This window comes from Rhynchophorus ferrugineus, unplaced genomic scaffold, assembly GCF_030347505.1.
Source record: "Rhynchophorus ferrugineus isolate W39M unplaced genomic scaffold, kcgeb_rfMv2 rfM2, whole genome shotgun sequence".
NCBI lineage: Eukaryota > Metazoa > Arthropoda > Insecta > Coleoptera > Curculionidae > Rhynchophorus > Rhynchophorus ferrugineus.
The window spans coordinates 59,017,766-59,038,840 of NW_027472581.1; positions in this window are offsets into that span (position 1 = coordinate 59,017,766).

A 21,075-nucleotide genomic window follows, 5' to 3' on the forward strand; every position below is an offset into this window, starting at 1 on the left:
ATGGTCTTATGAATTAGCGATTTCGTTGTAATTCACATTCCAAGTAATATTCGGCATGCTAATTACGTTGCCGATTGCCAAATTGCATTATCTCTTATAGTTTCCGATATATGGGCAATCGAAATTTTACACCTTAGAGTCTGTTTCTAATTTGGGTCAAAATCTTAAAATGGTCTCATGAATTAGCGATTTCGCTCAAATTCACATTCCAAGTAATATTCGTCATGCTAATTACATTGCCGATTGCCAAATTGCATTATCTCTAATAGTTTCCGAGATATGGACTCTCGACACCTGACAATATTGGCTCTGCTTCTTACTTGGGCCAGAATTGTAAAATGGTCTTATGAATTAGCGATTTTATTCCAATTCACATTCCAAGTAATATTCGGCAAGCTAATTACGTTGCCGATTGCCAAATTGCATTATCTCTTATGGTTTCGGAGATATGGACTATCGATATCTTGCAATATTGGCTCTGCTTCTAACTTGGGCCGAATTGTAAAATGGCCTTATGAATTAGCGATTTCGTTGTAATTCACATTCCAAGTAATATTCAGCATGCTAATTACGTTGCCGATTGCCAAATTGCATTATCTCTTATAGTTTCCGAGATATGGACTATCGACATCTTGCAATATTGGCTCTGCTTCTAACTTGGGCCAGAATTGTAAAATGGTCTTATGAATTAGTGATTTCGTTGTAATTCACATTCCAAGTAATATTCGGCATGCTAATTACGTTGCCGATTGCCAAATTGCATTATCTCTTATAGTTTCCAAGATATGGACTATCGACATCTTGCAATATTGGCTCTGCTTCTAACTTGGGCCGAATTGTAAAATGGCCTTATGAATTAGCGATTTCGTTGTAATTCACATTCCAAGTAATATTCAGCATGCTAATAACGTTGCTGATCGCCAAATTGCATTATCTCTTATAGTTTCCGAGATATGGACCATCGATATCTTGCAATATTGGCTCTGCTTCTAACTTGGGCCAGAATTGTAAAATGGCCTTATGAATTAGTGATTTCGTTGTAATTCACATTCCAAGTAATATTCGGCATGCTAATTACGTTGCCGATTGTCAAATTGCATTATCTCTTATAGTTTCCGAGATATGGGCAATCGAAATTTTACACCTTAGAGTCTGTTTCTAACTTGGGTCAAAATCGTAAAATGGTCTTATAAATTAGCGATTTCGCTCAAATTCACATTCCAAGTAATATTCGGCATGCTAATTACTTTGTCGATTGCCAAATTGCATTATTTCTTATAGTTTCCGAGATATGGACTATCGACATCTTGCAATATTGGCTCTGCTTCTAACTTGGGCCAGAATTGTAAAATGGCCTTATGAATTAGCGATTTCGTTTTAATTCACATTCCAAGTAATATTCGTCATGCTAATTACATTGCCGATTGCCAAATTGCATTATCTCTTATAGTTTCCGAGATATGGACTATCAACATTTTACAATATTGGCTCTGCCTCTAACTTGTGTCAAAATTGCAAAATGGTCTTATGAATTAGCGATTTCGCTCCAATTCATATTCTAAGTAATATTCGGCATGCTAATTACGTTGCCGATTGCCAAATTGCATTATCTCTTATAGTTTCCGAGATATGGGCAATCGAAATTTTACACCTTAGAGTCTGTTTCTAACTTGGGTCAAAATCGTAAAATGGTCTTATGAATTAGCGATTTCGCTCAAATTCACATTCCAAGTAATATTCGTCATGCTAATTACATTGCCGATTGCCAAATTGCATTATCTCTTATAGTTTCCGAGATATGGACTATCAACATCTTGCAATATTGGCTCTGCTTCTAATTTGGGCCAGAATTGTAAAATGGCTTTATGAATTAGCGATTTCGTTGTAATTCACATTCCAAGTAATATTCGGCATGCTAATTACGTTGCCGATTGCCAAATTGCATTATCCCTTATAGTTTCCGAGATATGGACTATCGACATCTTGCAATATTGGCTCTGCCTCTAACTTGGGCCGGAATTGTAAAATGGTCTTATGAATTAGCGATTTCGTTGTAATTCACATTCCAAGTAATATTCGGCATGCTAATTACGTTGCCGATTGCCAAATTGCATTATCTCTTATAGTTTCCGAGATATGGGCAATCGAAATTTTACACCTTAGAGTCTGTTTCTAACTTGGGTCAAAATCTTAAAATGGTCTCATGAATTAGCGATTTCGCTCAAATTCACATTCCAAGTAATATTCGTCATGCTAATTACATTGCCGATTGCCAAATTGCATTATCTCTAATAGTTTCCGAGATATGGACTCTCGACACCTGACAATATTGGCTCTGCTTCTTACTTGGGCCAGAATTGTAAAATGGTCTTATGAATTAGCGATTTCATTCCAATTCACATTCCAAGTAATATTCGGCAAGCTAATTACGTTGCCGATTGCCAAATTGCATTATCTCTTATGGTTTCGGAGATATGGACTATCGACATCTTGCAATATTGGTTCTGCTTCTAACTTGGGCCGGATTGTAAAATGGCCTTATGAATTAGCGATTTCGTTGTAATTCACATTCCAAGTAATATTCAGCATGCTAATTACGTTGCCGATTGCCAAATTGCATTATCTCTTATAGTTTCCGAGATATGGACTATCGACAACTTGCAATATTGGCTCTGCTTCTAACTTGGGCCAGAATTGTAAAATGGTCTTATGAATTAGCGATTTCGTTGTAATTCACATTCCAAGTAATATTCGGCATGCTAATTACGTTGCCGATTGCCAAATTGCATTATCTCTTATAGTTTCCAAGATATGGACTATCGACTTCTTGCAATATTGGTTCTGCTTCTAACTTGGGCCGAATTGTAAAATGGCCTTATGAATTCGCGATTTCGTTGTAATTCACATTCCAAGTAATATTCAGCATGCTAATAACGTTGCCGATTGCCAAATTGCATTATCTCTTATAGTTTCCGAGATATGGACCATCGATATCTTGCAATATTGGCTCTGCTTCTAACTTGGGCCCGAATTGTAAAATGGCCTTATGAATTAGTGATTTCGTTGTAATTCACATTCCAAGTAATATTCGGCATGCTAATTACGTTGCCGATTGCCAAATTGCATTATCTCTTATAGTTTCCGAGATATGGGCAATCGAAATTTTACACCTTATAGTCTGTTTCTAACTTGGGTCAAAATCGTAAAATGGTCTTATAAATTAGCGATTTCGCTCAAATTCACATTCCAAGTAATATTCGGCATGCTAATTACGTTGCCGATTGCCAAATTGCATTATTTCTTATAGTTTCCGAGATATGGACTATCGACATCTTGCAATATTGGCTCTGCTTCTAACTTGGGCCAGAATTGTAAAATGGCCTTATGAATTAGCGATTTCGTTTTAATTCACATTCCAAGTAATATTCGTCATGCTAATTACATTGCCGATTGCCAAATTGCATTATCTCTTATAGTTTCCGAGATATGGACTATCAACATCTTGCAATATTGGCTCTGCTTCTAACTTGGGCCAGAATTGTAAAATGGCTTTATGAATTAGCGATTTCGTTGTAATTCACATTCCAAGTAATATTCGGCATGCTAATTACGTTGCCGATTGCCAAATTGCATTATCTCTTATAGTTTCCGAGATATGGGCAATCGAAATTTTACACCTTAGAGTAAAATGGTCTCATGAATTAGCGATTTCGCTCAAATTCACATTCCAAGTAATATTCGTCATGCTAATTACATTGCCGATTGCCAAATTGCATTATCTCTAATAGTTTCCGAGATATGGACTCTCGACACCTGACAATATTGGCTCTGCATCTTACTTGGGCCAGAATTGTAAAATGGTCTTATGAATTAGCGATTTCATTCCAATTCACATTCCAAGTAATATTCGGCAAGCTAATTACGTTGCCGATTGCCAAATTGCATTATCTCTTATGGTTTCGGAGATATGGACTATCGACATCTTGCAATATTGGCTCTGCTTCTAACTTGGGCCGAATTGTAAAATGGCCTTATGAATTAGCGATTTCGTTGTAATTCACATTCCAAGTAATATTCAGCATGCTAATTACGTTGCCGATTGCCAAATTGTATTATCTCTTATAGTTTCCGAGATATGGACTATCGACATCTTGCAATATTGGCTCTGCTTCTAACTTGGGCCAGAATTGTAAAATGGTCTTATGAATTAGTGATTTCGTTGTAATTCACATTCCAAGTAATATTCGGCATGCTAATTACGTTGCCGATTGCCAAATTGCATTATCTCTTATAGTTTCCAAGATATGGACTATCGACATCTTGCAATATTGGCTCTGCTTCTAACTTGGGCCGAATTGTAAAATGGCCTTATGAATTCGCGATTTCGTTGTAATTCACATTCCAAGTAATATTCGGCATGCTAATTACGTTGCCGATTGCCAAATTGCATTATCTCTTATAGTTTCCGAGATATGGGCAATCGAAATTTCACACCTTAGAGTCTGTTTCTAACTTGGGTCAAAATCGTAAAATGGTCTTATAAATTAGCGATTTCGCTCAAATTCACATTCCAAGTAATATTCGGCATGCTAATTACGTTGCCGATTGCCAAATTGCATTATTTCTTATAGTTTCCGAGATATGGACTATCGACGTCTTGCAATATTGGCTCTGCTTCTAACTTGGGCCAGAATTGTAAAATGGCCTTATGAATTAGCGATTTCGTTTTAATTCACATTCCAAGTAATATTCGTCATGCTAATTACATTGCCGATTGCCAAATTGCATTATCTCTTATAGTTTCCGAGATATGGACTATCAACATCTTGCAATATTGGCTCTGCTTCTAACTTGGGCCAGAATTGTAAAATGGCTTTATGAATTAGCGATTTCGTTGTAATTCACATTCCAAGTAATATTCGGCATGCTAATTACGTTGCCGATTGCCAAATTGCATTATCCCTTATAGTTTCCGAGATATGGACCATCGACATCTTGCAATATTGGCTCTGCCTCTAACTTGGGCCGGAATTGTAAAATGGTCTTATGAATTAGGATTTCGTTGTAATTCACATTCCAAGTAATATTCGGCATGCTAATTACGTTGCCGATTGCCAAATTGCATTATCTGTTATAGTTTCCAAGATATGGGCAATCGAAATTTTACACCTTAGAGTCTGTTTCTAACTTGGGTCAAAATCGAAAAATGGTCTTATGAATTAGCGATTTCGCTCAAATTCACATTCCAAGTAATATTCGTCATGCTAATTACATTGCCGATTGCCAAATTGCATTATCTCTTATAGTTTCCGAGATATGGACTATCAACATCTTGCAATATTGGCTCTGCTTCTAACTTGGGCCAGAATTGTAAAATGGCTTTATGAATTAGCGATTTCGTTGTAATTCACATTCCAAGTAATATTCGGCATGCTAATTACGTTGCCGATTGCCAAATTGCATTATCTCTTATAGTTTCCGAGATATGGACTATCAACATCTTGCAATATTGGGTCTGATTCTAACTTGTGTCAAAATTGTAAAATGGTCTTATGAATTAGCGATTTCGCTCCAATTCATATTCTAAGTAATATTCGGCATGCTAATTACGTTGCCGATTGCCAAATTGCATTATCTCTAATAGTTTCCGAGATATGGACTATCGACACCTGACAATATTGGCTCTGCTTCTTACTTGGGCCAGAATTGTAAAATGGTCTTATGAATTAGCGATTTCATTCCAATTCACATTCCAAGTAATATTCGGCAAGCTAATTACGTTGCCGATTGCCAAATTGCATTATCTCTTATGGTTTCGGAGATATGGACTATCGACATCTTGCAATATTGGCTCTGCTTCTAACTTGGGCCGAATTGTAAAATGGCCTTATGAATTAGCGATTTCGTTGTAATTCACATTCCAAGTAATATTCAGCATGCTAATTACGTTGCCGATTGCCAAATTGCATTATCTCTTATAGTTTCCGAGATATGGACTATCGACATCTTGCAATATTGGCTCTGCTTCTAACTTGGGCCAGAATTGTAAAATGGTCTTATGAATTAGTGATTTCGTTGTAATTCACATTCCAAGTAATATTCGGCATGCTAATTACGTTGCCGATTGCCAAACTGCATTATCTCTTATAGTTTCCAAGATATGGACTATCGACATCTTGCAATATTGGCTCTGCTTCTAACTTGGGCCAGAATTGTAAAATGGCCTTATGAATTAGCGATTTCGTTGTAATTCACATTCCAAGTAATATTCGGCATGCCAATAACGTTGCCGATTGCCAAATTGCATTATCTCTTATAGTTTCCGAGATATGGACCATCGATATCTTGCAATATTGGCTCTGCTTCTAACTTGGGCCAGAATTGTAAAATGGTCTTATGAATTAGTGATTTCGTTGTAATTCACATTCCATGTAATATTCGGCATGCTAATTACGTTGTCGATTGCCAAATTGCATTATTTCTTATAGGTTCCGAGATATGGACTATCGACATCCTGCAATATTGGCTCTGCTTCTAACTTGGGTCAAAATTGTAAAATGGTCTTATGAATTAGCGATTTCGCTCCAATTCACATTCCAAGTAATATTCGTCATGCTAATTACATTGCCGATTGCCAAATTGCATTATCTCTTATAGTTTCCGAGATATGGACTATCAACATCTTGCAATATTGGCTCTGCTTCTAACTTGGGCCAGAATTGTAAAATGGCTTTATGAATTAGCGATTTCGTTGTAATTCACATTCCAAGTAATATTCGGCATGCTAATTACGTTGCCGATTGCCAAATTGCATTATCTCTTATAGTTTCCGAGATATGGACCATCGATATCTTGCAATATTGGCTCTGCTTCTAACTTGGGCCAGAATTGTAAAATGGTCTTATGAATTAGTGATTTCGTTGTAATTCACATTCCATGTAATATTCGGCATGCTAATTACGTTGTCGATTGCCAAATTGCATTATTTCTTATAGGTTCCGAGATATGGACTATCGACATCCTGCAATATTGGCTCTGCTTCTAACTTGGGTCAAAATTGTAAAATGGTCTTATGAATTAGCGATTTCGCTCCAATTCACATTCCAAGTAATATTCGTCATGCTAATTACATTGCCGATTGCCAAATTGCATTATCTCTTATAGTTTCCGAGATATGGACTATCAACATCTTGCAATATTGGCTCTGCTTCTAACTTGGGCCAGAATTGTAAAATGGCTTTATGAATTAGCGATTTCGTTGTAATTCACATTCCAAGTAATATTCGGCATGCTAATTACGTTGCCGATTGCCAAATTGCATTATCCCTTATAGTTTCCGAGATATGGACCATCGACATCTTGCAATATTGGCTCTGCCTCTAACTTGGTCCGGAATTGTAAAATGGCCTTATCTATTAGCGATTTCGTTGTAATTCACATTCCAAGTGATATTCGGCATGCTAATTACGTTGCCGATTGCCAAATTGCATTATCTGTTATAGTTTCCGAGATATGGGCATTCGAAATTTTACACCTTAGAGTCTGTTTCTAACTTGGGTCAAAATCGTAAAATGGTCTTATGAATTAGCGATTTCGCTCAAATTCACATTCCAAGTAATATTCGTCATGCTAATTACATTGCCGATTGCCAAATTGCATTATCTCTTATAGTTTCCGAGATATGGACTATCAACATCTTGCAATATTGGCTCTGCTTCTAACTTGGGCCAGAATTGTAAAATGGCTTTATGAATTAGCGATTTGGTTGAAATTCACATTCCAAGTAATATTCGGCATGCTAATTACATTGCCAATTGCCAAATTGCATTATCTCTTATAGTTTCCGAGATACAGACTATCGACATTTTAAAATATTGGCTCTGCTTCTAACTTGGGCCAGAATTGTAAAATGGCCTTATGAATTAGCGATTTCGTTTTAATTCACATTCCAAGTAATATTCGTCATGCTAATTACATTGCCGATTGCCAGATTGCATTATCTCTTATAGTTTCCGAGATATGGACTATCAACATCTTGCAATATTGGCTCTGCTTCTAACTTGGGCCAGAATTGTAAAATGGCTTTATGAATTAGCGATTTCGTTGTAATTCACATTCCAAGTAATATTCGGCATGCTAATTACGTTGCCGATTGCCAAATTGCATTATCCCTTATAGTTTCCGAGATATGGACTATCGACATCTTGCAATATTGGCTCTGCCTCTAACTTGGGCCGGAATTGTAAAATGGTCTTATGAATTAGCGATTTCGTTGTAATTCACATTCCAAGTAATATTCGGTATGCTAATTACGTTGCCGATTGCCAAATTGCATTATCCCTTATAGTTTCCGAGATATGGACTATCGACATCTTGCAATATTGGCTCTGCCTCTAACTTGGGCCGGAATTGTAAAATGGTCTTATGAATTAGCAATTTCGTTGTAATTCACATTCCAAGTAATATTCGGCATGCTAATTACGTTGCCGATTGCCAAATTGCATTATCTCTTATAGTTTCCGAGATATGGGCAATCGAAATTTTACACCTTAGAGTCTGTTTCTAACTTGGGTCAAAATCGTAAAATGGTCTTATGAATTAGCGATTTCGCTCAAATTCACATTCCAAGTAATATTCGTCATGCTAATTACATTGCCGATTGCCAAATTGCATTATCTCTTATAGTTTCCGAGATATGGGCAATCGAAATTTTACACCTTAGAGTCTGTTTCTAACTTGGGTCAAAATCGTAAAATGTTCTTATGAATTAGCGATTTCGCTCAAATTCACATTCCAAGTAATATTCGGCATGCTAATTACGTTGCCGATTGCCAAATTGCATTATCTCTTATAGTTTCCGAGATATGGGCAATCGAAATTTTACACCTTATAGTCTGTTTCTAACTTGGGTCAAAATCGTAAAATGGTCTTATGAATTAGCGATTTCGCTCAAATTCACATTCCAAGTAATATTCGTCATGCTAATTACATTGCCGATTGCCAAATTGCATTATCTCTTATAGTTTCCGAGATATGGGCTATCAACATCTTGCAATATTGGCTCTGCTTCTAACTTGGGCCAGAATTGTTAAATGGCTTTATGAATTAGCGATTTCGTTGTAGTTCACATTCCAAGTAATATTCGGCATGCTAATTATATTGCCGATTGCCAAATTGCATTATCTCTTATAGTTTCCGAGATATAGACTATCGACATTTTACAATATTGGCTCTGCTTCTAACTTGGGCCAGAATTGTAAAATGGCTTTATGAATTAGCGATTTCGTTGTAATTCACATTCCAAGTAATATTCGGCATGCTAATTACATTGCCGATTGCCAAATTGCATTATCCCTTATAGTTTCCGAGATATGGACTATCAACATCTTGCAATATTGGCTCTGCTTCTAACTAGGGCCAGAATTGTAAAATGGCTTTATGAATTAGCGATTTCGTTGTAATTCACATTCCAAGTAATATTCGGCATGCTAATTACGTTGCCGATTGCCAAATTGCATTATCCCTTATAGTTTCCGAGATATGGACTATCGACATCTTGCAATATTGGCTCTGCCTCTAACTTGGGCCGGAATTGTAAAATGGTCTTATGAATTAGCGATTTCGTGGTAATTCACATTCCAAGTAATATTCGGCATGCTAATTACGTTGCCGATTGCCAAATTGCATTATCTGTTATAGTTTCCGAGATATGGGCAATCGAAATTTTACACCTTAGAGTCTGTTTCTAACTTGGGTCAAAATCGTAAAATGGTCTTATGAATTAGCGATTTCGCTCAAATTCACATTCCAAGTAATATTCGTCATGCTAATTACATTGCCGATTGCCAAATTGCATTATCTCTTATAGTTTCCGAGATATGGACTATCAACATCTTGCAATATTGGCTCTGCTTCTAACTTGGGCCAGAATTGTAAAATGGCTTTATGAATTAGCGATTTGGTTGTAATTCACATTCCAAGTAATATTCGGCATGCTAATTACATTGCCGATTGCCAAATTGCATTATCTCTTACAGTTTCCGAGATATAGACTATCGACATTTTACAATATTGGCTCTGCTTCTAACTTGGGCCAGAATTGTAAAATGGCCTTATGAATTAGCGATTTCGTTTTAATGCACATTCCAAGTAATATTCGTCATGCTAATTGCATTGCCGATTGCCAGATTGCATTATCTCTTATAGTTTCCGAGATATGGACTATCGACATCTTGCAATATTGGCTCTGCCTCTAACTTGGGCCGGAATTGTAAAATGGTCTTATGAATTAGCGATTTCGTTGTAATTCACATTCCAAGTAATATTCGGCATGCTAATTACGTTGCCGATTGCCAAATTGCATTATCCCTTATAGTTTCCGAGATATGGACTATCGACATCTTGCAATATTGGCCCTGCCTCTAACTTGGGCCGGAATTGTAAAATGATCTTATGAATTAGCGATTTCGTTGTAATTCACATTCCAAGTAATATTCGGCATGCTAATTACGTTGCCGATTGCCAAATTGCATTATCTCTTATAGTTTCCGAGATATAGACTATCGACATTTTACAATATTGGCTCTGCTTCTAACTTGGGCCAGAATTGTAAAATGGCTTTATGAATTAGCGATTTCGTTGTAATTCACATTCCAAGTAATATTCGGCATGCTAATTACATTGCCGATTGCCAAATTGCATTATCTCTTATAGTTTCCGAGATATGGACTATCAACATCTTGCAATATTGGCTCTGCTTCTAACTTGGGCCAGAATTGTAAAATGGCTTTATGAATTAGCGATTTCGTTGTAATTCACATTCCAAGTAATATTCGGCATGCTAATTACATTGCCGATTGCCAAATTGCATTATCTCTTATAGTTTCCGAGATATGGACTATCAACATCTTGCAATATTGGCTCTGCCTCTAACTTGGTCCGGAATTGTAAAATGGTCTTATGAATTAGCGATTTCGTTGTAATTCACATTCCAAGTGATATTCGGCATGCTAATTACGTTGCCGATTGCCAAATTGCATTATCTGTTATAGTTTCCGAGATATGGGCAATCGAAATTTTACACCTTAGAGTCTGTTTCTAACTTGGGTCAAAATCGTAAAATGGTCTTATGAATTAGCGATTTCGCTCAAATTCACATTCCAAGTAATATTCGTCATGCTAATTACATTGCCGATTGCCAAATTGCATTATCTCTTATAGTTTCCGAGATATGGACTATCAACATCTTGCAATATTGGCTCTGCTTCTAACTTGGGCCAGAATTGTAAAATGGCTTTATGAATTAGCGATTTGGTTGAAATTCACATTCCAAGTAATATTCGGCATGCTAATTACATTGCCAATTGCCAAATTGCATTATCTCTTATAGTTTCCGAGATACAGACTATCGACATTTTACAATATTGGCTCTGCTTCTAACTTGGGCCAGAATTGTAAAATGGCCTTATGAATTAGCGATTTCGTTTTAATTCACATTCCAAGTAATATTCGTCATGCTAATTACATTGCCGATTGCCAGATTGCATTATCTCTTATAGTTTCCGAGATATGGACTATCAACATCTTGCAATATTGGCTCTGCTTCTAACTTGGGCCAGAATTGTAAAATGGCTTTATGAATTAGCGATTTCGTTGTAATTCACATTCCAAGTAATATTCGGCATGCTAATTACGTTGCCGATTGCCAAATTGCATTATCCCTTATAGTTTCCGAGATATGGACTATCGACATCTTGCAATATTGGCTCTGCCTCTAACTTGGGCCGGAATTGTAAAATGGTCTTATGAATTAGCGATTTCGTTGTAATTCACATTCCAAGTAATATTCGGTATGCTAATTACGTTGCCGATTGCCAAATTGCATTATCCCTTATAGTTTCCGAGATATGGACTATCGACATCTTGCAATATTGGCTCTGCCTCTAACTTGGGCCGGAATTGTAAAATGGTCTTATGAATTAGCAATTTCGTTGTAATTCACATTCCAAGTAATATTCGGCATGCTAATTACGTTGCCGATTGCCAAATTGCATTATCTCTTATAGTTTCCGAGATATGGGCAATCGAAATTTTACACCTTAGAGTCTGTTTCTAACTTGGGTCAAAATCGTAAAATGGTCTTATGAATTAGCGATTTCGCTCAAATTCACATTCCAAGTAATATTCGTCATGCTAATTACATTGCCGATTGCCAAATTGCATTATCTCTTATAGTTTCCGAGATATGGGCAATCGAAATTTTACACCTTAGAGTCTGTTTCTAACTTGGGTCAAAATCGTAAAATGTTCTTATGAATTAGCGATTTCGCTCAAATTCACATTCCAAGTAATATTCGGCATGCTAATTACGTTGCCGATTGCCAAATTGCATTATCTCTTATAGTTTCCGAGATATGGGCAATCGAAATTTTACACCTTATAGTCTGTTTCTAACTTGGGTCAAAATCGTAAAATGGTCTTATGAATTAGCGATTTCGCTCAAATTCACATTCCAAGTAATATTCGTCATGCTAATTACATTGCCGATTGCCAAATTGCATTATCTCTTATAGTTTCCGAGATATGGGCTATCAACATCTTGCAATATTGGCTCTGCTTCTAACTTGGGCCAGAATTGTTAAATGGCTTTATGAATTAGCGATTTCGTTGTAGTTCACATTCCAAGTAATATTCGGCATGCTAATTATATTGCCGATTGCCAAATTGCATTATCTCTTATAGTTTCCGAGATATAGACTATCGACATTTTACAATATTGGCTCTGCTTCTAACTTGGGCCAGAATTGTAAAATGGCTTTATGAATTAGCGATTTCGTTGTAATTCACATTCCAAGTAATATTCGGCATGCTAATTACATTGCCGATTGCCAAATTGCATTATCCCTTATAGTTTCCGAGATATGGACTATCAACATCTTGCAATATTGGCTCTGCTTCTAACTAGGGCCAGAATTGTAAAATGGCTTTATGAATTAGCGATTTCGTTGTAATTCACATTCCAAGTAATATTCGGCATGCTAATTACGTTGCCGATTGCCAAATTGCATTATCCCTTATAGTTTCCGAGATATGGACTATCGACATCTTGCAATATTGGCTCTGCCTCTAACTTGGGCCGGAATTGTAAAATGGTCTTATGAATTAGCGATTTCGTGGTAATTCACATTCCAAGTAATATTCGGCATGCTAATTACGTTGCCGATTGCCAAATTGCATTATCTGTTATAGTTTCCGAGATATGGGCAATCGAAATTTTACACCTTAGAGTCTGTTTCTAACTTGGGTCAAAATCGTAAAATGGTCTTATGAATTAGCGATTTCGCTCAAATTCACATTCCAAGTAATATTCGTCATGCTAATTACATTGCCGATTGCCAAATTGCATTATCTCTTATAGTTTCCGAGATATGGACTATCAACATCTTGCAATATTGGCTCTGCTTCTAACTTGGGCCAGAATTGTAAAATGGCTTTATGAATTAGCGATTTGGTTGTAATTCACATTCCAAGTAATATTCGGCATGCTAATTACATTGCCGATTGCCAAATTGCATTATCTCTTACAGTTTCCGAGATATAGACTATCGACATTTTACAATATTGGCTCTGCTTCTAACTTGGGCCAGAATTGTAAAATGGCCTTATGAATTAGCGATTTCGTTTTAATGCACATTCCAAGTAATATTCGTCATGCTAATTGCATTGCCGATTGCCAGATTGCATTATCTCTTATAGTTTCCGAGATATGGACTATCGACATCTTGCAATATTGGCTCTGCCTCTAACTTGGGCCGGAATTGTAAAATGGTCTTATGAATTAGCGATTTCGTTGTAATTCACATTCCAAGTAATATTCGGCATGCTAATTACGTTGCCGATTGCCAAATTGCATTATCCCTTATAGTTTCCGAGATATGGACTATCGACATCTTGCAATATTGGCCCTGCCTCTAACTTGGGCCGGAATTGTAAAATGATCTTATGAATTAGCGATTTCGTTGTAATTCACATTCCAAGTAATATTCGGCATGCTAATTACGTTGCCGATTGCCAAATTGCATTATCTCTTATAGTTTCCGAGATATAGACTATCGACATTTTACAATATTGGCTCTGCTTCTAACTTGGGCCAGAATTGTAAAATGGCTTTATGAATTAGCGATTTCGTTGTAATTCACATTCCAAGTAATATTCGGCATGCTAATTACATTGCCGATTGCCAAATTGCATTATCTCTTATAGTTTCCGAGATATGGACTATCAACATCTTGCAATATTGGCTCTGCTTCTAACTTGGGCCAGAATTGTAAAATGGCTTTATGAATTAGCGATTTCGTTGTAATTCACATTCCAAGTAATATTCGGCATGCTAATTACGTTGCCGATTGCCAAATTGCATTATCCCTTATAGTTTCCGAGATATGGACTATCGACATCTTGCAATATTGGCTCTGCCTCTAACTTGGGCCGGAATTGTAAAATGGTCTTATGAATTAGCGATTTCGTGGTAATTCACATTCCAAGTAATATTCGGCATGCTAATTACGTTGCCGATTGCCAAATTGCATTATCTGTTATAGTTTCCGAGATATGGGCAATCGAAATTTTACACCTTAGAGTCTGTTTCTAACTTGGGTCAAAATCGTAAAATGGTCTTATGAATTAGCGATTTCGCTCAAATTTACATTCCAAGTAATATTCGTCATGCTAATTACATTGCCGATTGCCAAATTGCATTATCTCTTATAGTTTCCGAGATATGGACTATCAACATCTTGCAATATTGGCTCTGCTTCTAACTTGGGCCAGAATTGTAAAATGGCTTTATGAATTAGCGATTTGGTTGTAATTCACATTCCAAGTAATATTCGGCATGCTAATTACATTGCCGATTGCCAAATTGCATTATCTCTTACAGTTTCCGAGATATAGACTATCGACATTTTACAATATTGGCTCTGCTTCTAACTTGGGCCAGAATTGTAAAATGGCCTTATGAATTAGCGATTTCATTTTAATGCACATTCCAAGTAATATTCGTCATGCTAATTGCATTGCCGATTGCCAGATTGCATTATCTCTTATAGTTTCCGAGATATGGACTATCGACATCTTGCAATATTGGCTCTGCCTCTAACTTGGGCCGGAATTGTAAAATGGTCTTATGAATTAGCGATTTCGTTGTAATTCACATTCCAAGTAATATTCGGCATGCTAATTACGTTGCCGATTGCCAAATTGCATTATCCCTTATAGTTTCCGAGATATGGACTATCGACATCTTGCAATATTGGCTCTGCCTCTAACTTGGGCCGGAATTGTAAAATAATCTTATGAATTAGCGATTTCGTTGTAATTCACATTCCAAGTAATATTCGGCATGCTAATTACGTTGCCGATTGCCAAATTGCATTATCTGTTATAGTTTCCGAGATATGGGCAATCGAAATTTTACACCTTAGAGTCGGTTTCTAACTTGGGTCAAAATCGTAAAATGGTCTTATGAATTAGCGATTTCGCTCAAATTCACATTCCAAGTAATATTCGGCATGCTAATTACGTTGCCGATTGCCAAATTGCATTATCTCTTACAGTTTCCGAGATATGGGCAATCGAAATTTTACACCTTAGAGTCTGTTTCTAACTTGGGTCAAAATCGTAAAATGGTCTTATGAATTAGCGATTTCGCTCAAATTCACATTCCAAGTAATATTCGTCATGCTAATTACATTGCCGATTGCCAAATTGCATTATCTCTTATAGTTTCCGAGATATGGGCTATCAACATCTTGCAATATTGGCTCTGCTTCTAACTTGGGCCAGAATTGTAAAATGGCCTTATGAATTAGCGATTTCGTTGTAATTCACATTCCAAGTAATATTCGGCATGCTAATAACGTTGCCGATTGCCAAATTGCATTATCTCTTATAGTTTCCGAGATATGGACTATCGATATCTTGCAATATTGGCTCTGCTTCTAACTTGGGCCAGAATTGTAAAATGGCCTTATGAATTAGTGATTTCGTTGTAATTCACATTCCAAGTAATATTCGGCATGCTAATTACGTTGCCGATTGCCAAATTGCATTATCTCTTATAGTTTCCGAGATATGGACTATCAACATCTTGCAATATTGGCTCTGCTTCTAACTTGTGTCAAAATTGTAAAATGGTCTTATGAATTAGCGATTTCGCTCCAATTCATATTCTAAGTAATATTCGGCATGCTAATTACGTTGCCGATTGCCAAATTGCATTATCTCTAATAGTTTCCGAGATATGGACTATCGACACCTGACAATATTGGCTCTGCTTCTTACTTGGGCCAGAATTGTAAAATGGTCTTATGAATTAGCGATTTCATTCCAATTCACATTCCAAGTAATATTCGGCAAGCTAATTACGTTGCCGATTGCCAAATTGCATTATCTCTTATGGTTTCGGAGATATGGACTATCGACATCTTGCAATATTGGCTCTGCTTCTAACTTGGGCCGAATTGTAAAATGGCCTTATGAATTAGCGATTTCGTTGTAATTCACATTCCAAGTAATATTCAGCATGCTAATTACGTTGCCGATTGCCAAATGGCATTATCTCTTATAGTTTCCGAGATATGGACTATCGACATCTTGCAATATTGGCTCTGCTTCTAACTTGGGCCAGAATTGTAAAATGGTCTTATGAATTAGTGATTTCGTTGTAATTCACATTCCAAGTAATATTCGGCATGCTAATTACGTTGCCGATTGCCAAACTGCATTATCTCTTATAGTTTCCAAGATTTGGACTATCGACATCTTGCAATATTGGCTCTGCTTCTAACTTGGGCCAGAATTGTAAAATGGCCTTATGAATTAGCGATTTCGTTGTAATTCACATTCCAAGTAATATTCGGCATGCCAATAACGTTGCCGATTGCCAAATTGCATTATCTCTTATAGTTTCCGAGATATGGACCATCGATATCTTGCAATATTGGCTCTGCTTCTAACTTGGGCCAGAATTGTAAAATGGTCTTATGAATTAGTGATTTCGTTGTAATTCACATTCCATGTAATATTCGGCATGCTAATTACGTTGTCGATTGCCAAATTGCATTATTTCTTATAGGTTCCGAGATATGGACTATCGACATCCTGCAATATTGGCTCTGCTTCTAACTTGGGTCAAAATTGTAAAATGGTCTTATGAATTAGCGATTTCGCTCCAATTCACATTCCAAGTAATATTCGGCATGCTAATTACGTTGCCGATAGCCAAATTGCATTATCTCTTATAGTTTCCGAGATATGGGCAATCGAAATTTTACACCTTAGAGTCTGTTTCTAACTTGGGTCAAAATCGTAAAATGGTCTCATAAATTAGCGATTTCGCTCAAATTCACATTCCAAGTAATATTCGGCATGCTAATTACGTTGCCGATTGCCAAATTGCATTATTTCTTATAGTTTCCGAGATATGGACCATCGACATCTTGCAATATTGGCTCTGCTTCTAACTTGGGCCAGAATTGTAAAATGGCCTTATGAATTAGCGATTTCGTTTTAATTCACATTCCAAGTAATATGCGTCATGCTAATTACATTGCCGATTGCCAAATTGCATTATCTCTTATAGTTTCCGAGATATGGACTATCAACATCTTGCAATATTGGCTCTGCTTCTAACTTGGGCCAGAATTGTAAAATGGCTTTATGAATTAGCGATTTCGTTGTAATTCACATTCCAAGTAATATTCGGCATGCTAATTACGTTGCCGATTGCCAAATTGCATTATCCCTTATAGTTTCCGAGATATGGACCATCGACATCTTGCAATATTGGCTCTGCCTCTAACTTGGGCCGGAATTGTAAAATGGTCTTATGAATTAGCGATTTCGTTGTAATTCACATTCCAAGTGATATTCGGCATGCTAATTACGTTGCCGATTGCCAAATTGCATTATCTGTTATAGTTTCCGAGATATGGGCAATCGAAATTTTACACCTTAGAGTCTGTTTCTAACTTGGGTCAAAATCGTAAAATGGTCTTATGAATTAGCGATTTCGCTCAAATTCACATTCCAAGTAATATTCGTCATGCTAATTACATTGCCGATTGCCAAATTGCATTATCTCTTATAGTTTCCGAGATATGGACTATCAACATCTTGCAATATTGGCTCTGCTTCTAACTTGGGCCAGAATTGTAAAATGGCTTTATGAATTAGCGATTTGGTTGAAATTCACATTCCAAGTAATATTCGGCATGCTAATTACATTGCCAATTGCCAAATTGCATTATCTCTTATAGTTTCCGAGATACAGACTATCGACATTTTAAAATATTGGCTCTGCTTCTAACTTGGGCCAGAATTGTAAAATGGCCTTATGAATTAGCGATTTCGTTTTAATTCACATTCCAAGTAATATTAGTCATGCTAATTACATTGCCCATTGCCAGATTGCATTATCTATTATAGTTTCCGAGATATGGACTATCAACATCTTGCAATATTGGCTCTGCTTCTAACTTGGGCCAGAATTGTAAAATGGCTTTATGAATTAGCGATTTCGTTGTAATTCACATTCCAAGTAATATTCGGCATGCTAATTACGTTGCCGATTGCCAAATTGCATTATCCCTTATAGTTTCCGAGATATGGACTATCGACATCTTGCAATATTGGCTCTGCCTCTAACTTGGGCCGGAATTGTAAAATGGTCTTATGAATTAGCGATTTCGTTGTAATTCACATTCCAAGTAATATTCGGTATGCTAATTACGTTGCCGATTGCCAAATTGCATTATCCCTTATAGTTTCCGAGATATGGACTATCGACATCTTGCAATATTGGCTCTGCCTCTAACTTGGGCCGGAATTGTAAAATGGTCTTATGAATTAGCAATTTCGTTGTAATTCACATTCCAAGTAATATTCGGCATGCTAATTACGTTGCCGATTGCCAAATTGCATTATCTCTTATAGTTTCCGAGATATGGGCAATCGAAATTTTACACCTTAGAGTCTGTTTCTAACTTGGGTCAAAATCGTAAAATGGTCTTATGAATTAGCGATTTCGCTCAAATTCAAATTCCAAGTAAAATTCGTCATGCTAATTACATTGCCGATTGCCAAATTGCATTATCTCTTATAGTTTCCGAGATATGGGCAATCGAAATTTTACACCTTAGAGTCTGTTTCTAACTTGGGTCAAAATCGTAAAATGTTCTTATGAATTAGCGATTTCGCTCAAATTCACATTCCAAGTAATATTCGGCATGCTAATTACGTTGCCGATTGCCAAATTGCATTATCTCTTATAGTTTCCGAGATATGGGCAATCGAAATTTTACACCTTATAGTCTGTTTCTAACTTGGGTCAAAATCGTAAAATGGTCTTATGAATTAGCGATTTCGCTCAAATTCACATTCCAAGTAATATTCGTCATGCTAATTACATTGCCGATTGCCAAATTGCATTATCTCTTATAGTTTCCGAGATATGGGCTATCAACATCTTGCAATATTGGCTCTGCTTCTAACTTGGGCCAGAATTGTTAAATGGTTTTATGAATTAGCGATTTCGTTGTAGTTCACATTCCAAGTAATATTCGGCATGCTAATTATATTGCCGATTGCCAAATTGCATTATCTCTTATAGTTTCCGAGATATAGACTATCGACATTTTACAATATTGGCTCTGCTTCTAACTTGGGCCAGAATTGTAAAATGGCTTTATGAATTAGCGATTTCGTTGTAATTCACATTCCAAGTAATATTCGGCATGCTAATTACATTGCCGGTTGCCAAATTGCATTATCTCTTATAGTTTCCGAGATATGGACTATCAACATCTTGCAATATTGGCTCTGCTTCTAACTTGGGCCAGAATTGTAAAATGGCTTTATGAATTAGCGATTTCGTTGTAATTCACATTCCAAGTAACATTCGGCATGCTAATTACGTTGCCGATTGCCAAATTGCATTATCCCTTATAGTTTCCGAGATATAGACTATCGACATCTTGCAATATTGGCTCTGCCTCTAACTTGGGCCGGAATTGTAAAATGGTCTTATGAATTAGCGATTTCGTGGTAATTCACATTCCAAGTAATATTCGGCATGCTAATTACGTTGCCGATTGCCAAATTGCATTATCTGTTATAGTTTCCGAGATATGGGCAATCGAAATTTTACACCTTAGAGTCTGTTTCTAACTTGGGTCAAAATCGTAAAATGGTCTTATGAATTAGCGATTTCGCTCAAATTCACATTCCAAGTAATATTCGTCATGCTAATTACATTGCCGATTGCCAAATTGCATTATCTCTTATAGTTTCCGAGATATGGACTATCAACATCTTGCAATATTGGCTCTGCTTCTAACTTGGGCCAGAATTGTAAAATGGCTTTATGAATTAGCGATTTGGTTGTAATTCACATTCCAAGTAATATTCGGCATGCTAATTACATTGCCGATTGCCAAATTGCATTATCTCTTACAGTTTCCGAGATATAGACTATCGACATTTTACAATATTGGCTCTGCTTCTAACTTGGGCCAGAATTGTAAAATGGTCTTATGAATAAGCGATTTCGTTGTAATTCACATTCCAAGTAATATTCGGCATGCTAATTACGTTGCCGATTGCCAAATTGCATTATCCCTTATAGTTTCCGAGTTATGGACTATCGACATCTTGCAATATTGGCTCTGCCTCTAACTTGGGCCGGAATTGTAAAATGATCTTATGAATTAGCGATTTCGTTGTAATTCACATTCCAAGTAATATTCGGCATGCTATTTACGTTGCCGATTGCCAAATTGCATTATCTGTTATAGTTTCCGAGATATGGGCAATCGAAATTTTACACCTTAGAGTCGGTTTCTAACTTGGGTCAAAATCGTAAAATGGTCTTATGAATTAGCGATTTCGCTCAAATTCACATTCCAAGTAATATTCGGCATGCTAATTACGTTGCCGATTGCCAAATTGCATTATCTCTTACATTTTCCGAGATATGGGCAATCGAAATTTTACACCTTAGAGTCTGTTTCTAACTTG